This window comes from Lutra lutra, chromosome 5 (genome assembly GCF_902655055.1).
Source record: "Lutra lutra chromosome 5, mLutLut1.2, whole genome shotgun sequence".
Lineage (NCBI taxonomy): Eukaryota > Metazoa > Chordata > Mammalia > Carnivora > Mustelidae > Lutra > Lutra lutra.
This window is the reverse complement of record NC_062282.1, coordinates 134,669,826-134,675,593: the sequence shown is the minus strand read 5'-3', so window position 1 is coordinate 134,675,593 and position 5,768 is coordinate 134,669,826.

The following is a 5,768-nucleotide window of genomic DNA, read 5'->3' as shown; positions in this document are numbered from 1 at the left end:
CTGATGAGGGAATATGTAGAGTATTTGAAATATAGTTGTCCCATAATAGGTGGTATGCAGATGTATTATTATTATTGAAGCAGTAAGTATCCCTCTTTATCTCACCTCCCAACTCAACTCACATCTGCTTTCCCAAAAGCAGAGCTCTTCCAAGACTTCCCTAGTGAAGTGTGGGCAGATGCATAAAGCAGACACTAGCATCCCTGGTTATGGATGGTGGCAGGTGGTGTTCCTGGACCACGGGAAAAGGTCTTGGGTGAGGCTTAGAGAAGGGTAGTAAATGGTGAAAGGGTAAGGATCACTCCCCTGGTTTCCGATGGAATCAAGTAAAGGGTGAATCAAGAAATTCTTAGGTTTTCCATAAACCTGGGTGGACTGCAGAAGAAGGGGACATAGGGACCTGCTGGTTACTCTGTGAGATTTCCAACTGAAGTAACAAATAGTTGGGTCAGAAGGTAAGAGGGAGAAAATGGCAGTGATGAGTGGGAACCTCAACAAAGGACCAGTCAGGCCCATGATGGAGCTGGTTAATGGCTATCATGGATGTAGCATGACAAGTTTTGACATGAGTTGCTGGATGCCCTGGTTCTTCTACCAAGGAGTCATCACTTGAATCAGCTAGCAAATTCCCTTTCTTCCCTAGCTCTGTAGCAAAGGACTAAAACTAGGTGGTAAAGAACAGGGAAAGATCCTTGAGATGAGAATATTTTGGGGTTGAAATTATAAACCAGAATTTTTATAACTGAATTGAACTAAAAAATATCACTGTAATGGACTAAGTCAAAAGTGGAATGAGAAAAAGATAAGGAATCTCTTCCAAGCAGATTTTGCAATGCGTGTCTATGTGTGGTTAGGAGGAGGGCTTGAAGCAAAAAAGGTCAGGGTTTTGGGGCCAAGAAAGGCATAGAGAGTTGTGAGGGGAAGGCAGGTGTTATGCTTGCGCAAATTTCCCCTTCTTCCAGTCTGCGACACTCTTTGTTCCCCCTCTTTGCTAGTGATGGAACATTTCCCTCCCTCTTTCATAGAGTCATAAAGATTGAATTGGTCCTAGAGAAGAGAATTAGCTCACCTGCAAGGTTAAAAAAAAAAAAAAAAAAAAAAACCCTCCAGAGGATTTTTCATTATTGTTGGTTTGTTTGTTTTAAAATACTATATTTTTAAAGCCATATACTGGAAAAAGCACTGAAAATAGAATTCAGGAGACCTGAGACTGTGGACAAATACAATCATCTCTTTTGGGCCCAGTTTCCTCATCCATAAAGTCTGGCAATTTGCTGGCCTCTAAGATTTCCTCGCCTCTAAGATTTCCTCCAGTACTTGTGATTTCTGTTTTTTCTCAGAACTGAAGGGAACCTTAGCTGCCATCTAGTCAAAACCCCCATTGCATGTAAGAATATTCTATGAGACAACCCAAGAAATGTACTGGATTTTACAAATGAATCGTTTTATACTTTGATATAAACTGGTAATTTCCTTGAAATAGAGATTATCTAGATCAAAACGGTGGTTTCTCTCAGCTATGTTACCAAAAATAGACATCACCTATCCCTTTTGGGTGTGACTACAGCATTAATCCATGAAAGGACTCTGACGTGGAGCCACAGGCTGGGTTTCCCTGAAGAAGAGTAGAATGGCTAGATCACTGACATACATCAGCAGACACCAGGGATGCTGAAGGATAAATACTAGTAGGGTTAGGTTGATAAATACAAGTAGGTTATGGCAGCAACAGTGACAGGTAGACCTCTAAATCTCAGGGGCTCAATAACCATGAGAGTTTATTTCTTACTCATTTGTCATCAAGTGCCTCAGCACAGTTCTCTGCCATTTGGTGACCCAGAGGTCCAGGCTGTACTGCCAGTATCTCAACGCAAGACTCCAACTTTATACTTCAAGGGATGATAGAGACAGATAGAAAAGGCACGCTAATGGTTAAGAACCAGAGGTGCCATGTGACTTCTGCTTGCATTCCTATACCTGCCAGAACTTAGTCACATGGACCTGACCCACTCAAAAGGACCTTAAGAAATGTAAGAGAGCATGTGGATATTCCGGGAGCACCTCTCTGTCTCTGGGTGAAGCAACAATGCCAACAAAGACATAAAGTCACCAAGCTTGGAACCTGTCTGGCATGTTTGGAGTGGGTCAGCAAAAGCTGGGGTTTTCAATCTGTGGTTTCTTTAAACTATTCCTTTTTCTTCTCAAAAAATTATTTTAGCTTGGGAAAACTGAGGCACCTTGTTAGCAAGGAGGTCTTTGGAGTTCTATGTCATCACATCCAGAGAGAGGGTGGCCTTTAAATGGCCACATCCCACTGTTGTTTCAGAAGAACCTAAAGCCAAACATAACTGTTCAGAGGAACTGCTGCCAAGCCAGGTCTTCACAGCCTCTAATTGTGTTGTTCACTTTGCTTTAAACCTAAATGCAGGACTTTATATTTATTCTGTTAAGTGTCACCCTGTTATTTTCAGACACTTGCTTCAGCCTCCTGAATTTTTTATTCTGTCATGTATTGTAATAGCTATTTCTTCAGAATTTGCCTCCTACACCAATTTGATGAGTACATCTTCTGTGTCCGCATCCAAGTTCTTGAAAAAAATATGCCAAGGGCAGAACTCTCTGGTAGAACACCAGAGGACCTCCCTTGAGAGATACCATGATTCATTAATAAACACAGTGGGTTCATTTGTTCCACTAGCTTCAGATCCTCCTTACCATAGTATCAACCAGTTCACATTTCTCTAATTTCTCAAGGATTTCTTAAGACTTTGTAACATGCCTGGATGAAGACTGAACTCATTGTCTGCTCCCTTAGCCACTCCTACCACTCAGTAGTCTACTGGTTGATGACACCACCATCCAGCCCACTATGTTGGAATACTGGGAGCCCTTCTCAGAAGCAAACTGGTATAAAGGTTAGACTAGGGTAAAGCAATGAAGTACTGCCCCAATTGAACTGCACTCTTCCCCTTTAGGCCTGGGCAAATGCCTCTAAGCTGCTCTGGAACTTCTTCTGTTTCTGCTCTCCATCCTCACTGAAGTTCTTTCAGAAGGCAGGTCATATCATAGCACACCGTTTAATAAAACCTACCCAAACTCTCCAAAGTAAGAGTGATATTAAAAATATCTAAAAAGTAGCTGACCATGGGCAATGGCCAAACAGAAAGTCAAAAGAGCTACTCCAAATGGAACAGGGAACTTCCTGTTCTTGGACCCTAATGTTTCTAGGTGGCACCTCCCATACCCTCCAACCCACCCCACATTTTGGGCAAACCCTACATTTGCATGTCAACACTCTAGCTCTCCTTTCTCCTCATCTCAAAACTCCTTCCCCAACTCAGGAAAGGGCTCAGTCCCCTCCAAGGCTGGGAAGGTGCTGCTTGTATCACCATGCATTCTGCCCCAGTCCGTGGTAGAAACTGGCTAGTCTTCCAGCCTTTGCTCTACTGAGTCAGAGCCACGGTTTTAGAATTCATAAATAGATAGATAGATGATGACAGATAGATGGATAGATAAAACAAAAGCAAACCCCCAACTCCCCTTCCCCCCCAATTACAGGGCTCTTAGAAATGAAAGCTTTTAAAAAAGGCTTTCTTTTTATATTCTCAGCCAGAAATTAGACTCTGTTCTGGCTGGATTCTTTTGTGTCTTTTCTTCTTTGGGGTAGTCAGCCTTACTTAGTCTCTTGGTCTGGTTAACTGGTGGAAGAACCACACAGTAAAATAAGATTTTCTGAGAAAGAAAAAGACTTTTCAAAATGTTTCAAAATATTACCCTGATTCTGTGTTGATCTGTCCACCTACCCTACAAAATTCAGCTCCGTGTGGGCAGGGATCCACAGTTAACATCTGTTTTCCCAGTGCTTGGGATATAGTGGATGGTCACTAAGTGCTTATTGATTGATGATTAAGCCAATGAACAAAGACCATGTCAATGGCATTCTGCTAATCTACCAGTGTGCTATTTGTTTTTTAAAGAAACTGAATAATTTGACTTAGTTCCTCTGCTTTTGCATAGCTCAAACTGCAGGAATAAGAAAATATATTGCTCCTTTTGAACAGGATTTCAGAAACCACAGGGATTTCAAGACCATGTCTGTGGTGATCAATTTTGTAGGGGAAAAAACAGGATATGTGTATAAAGAAAGGGGAAATTCAATAACATACTTGCAGATAGTGGCTAATTCCTGTGTACTGGGGATATGTAATTCTTCAAATAGAAAAGATATGTTTATTGTCTTCTCACCTTTATGGGTGTTTTCTCTCATTATCATTTAATTAATGGAATTTTATAAAAATAAATGAGTGGTTTTTGTCTGGGTCTTTCTTTTCAAAGTCCGTCCAGCTTATCGGACTCCCCACTCCCAGAACTGGGCCTTAATTAATAATGGATTACTGACATAACAAAAAAGTAAAATCATATTTCCCAGGTGCTAATATTAGACCTTCTGAATTGTTTGTTTCTAAAAGGACTCCTTCTCTTTTATGTGATTTCTGCTCTCCTTTAGTGACATTTCACAATCAACAAATGACCTTGTGTGGCTACTAACAGACTTCGGTGGCTTACTGATGGGTGCCCACAGATGGTGCCACATCTGCAGAATGCAGGTGAGAGCAATTATTGCTGGGCTCATGGAAGCAGCATGACAAAGAGGAGGTGAGTAGGTGAGTTCTGGGTCCAGAGAATCTGGTTTGAATTATTGCTCTGCAACTTGCTCTGAGGGAATTATTTACTACTCAGCATATGATTGGAATATTTTATAATAACAATGATGGTTACACTAAATCTACTGATTAACCAAGCAACCATGACCTGGATCCCTTTGATCTCCAAGACCTGGGGGAGAAAGTGGATGTGAAGTTAGGTTAGCGCGGGGCACTGGCCACCCAGATGGTCAGGGCTGACCCAGCTACCCCGGCCTGATGGGTGGTGTCCCCATTCTTCTCTCCACCCTCTTATGCTTTTCGTAAAAAAAACACAGCTTTTGCAGCCAGAAGTGCACCCTGAACCCTGGGAGTGGGTTATGCTTCCCAATGAGATTGGGCTCACAGGCTCTTAAAAGTCTATCTGTGGGTCAGGAAGTCTTATGTTCCCCAGCTTCCCAATACTGGGTCGTCAAACAACCAGACAAGTTACGAAAAGTACAGGAGGAGACGATTTTCTTAATGCATCCATGGCTACTATATTAGCTGTGCGTGCATGTGTGTGTGAACAACTAAATATAGTGGGTTTTCTTTATCTCCTGGTTCCATTTTTATACCCAGTTCTTGAAAAGACATTTTACTCATTCTTAGTTCAGAAAAAATTAGTCCTACTTTGCAGATCAGCTGTTTTCAATTATGTTACTCTTCCCACTCTCTGTTTTTCTGGGCACTCATTTACCCACTGAAGGATTTACAAGGCAACCCTCTGCTCTTTCTCAGCCGCTTCGGTCACCCTGCCTCCACACACACCTAATCTGCTCCCCAGGGAGCTTGCTGGTTTTGAACAAGAGACTGTGCCAAGGACAATGTGAGAGTACCTCATCCTTCCCACCCCGGACCCCCAAACATTTGTTGGTACGTGAGTATGAGCCCACAGAGGCTATTTTGTAAGAATCACTACATTTCTTTCTACCTTTCAATCAGTTTAAATCTGCCCTGGATTCCCTTCCCTCAAGGCTGTAGGGAAATTAACTCCAGTCATTACTGGGTCTCCCCATCTTCAAGGACTATACAAAGGGACTTCTACGTATTATCCATTAACTGGATGGCCCCTCTGGTCTTGGG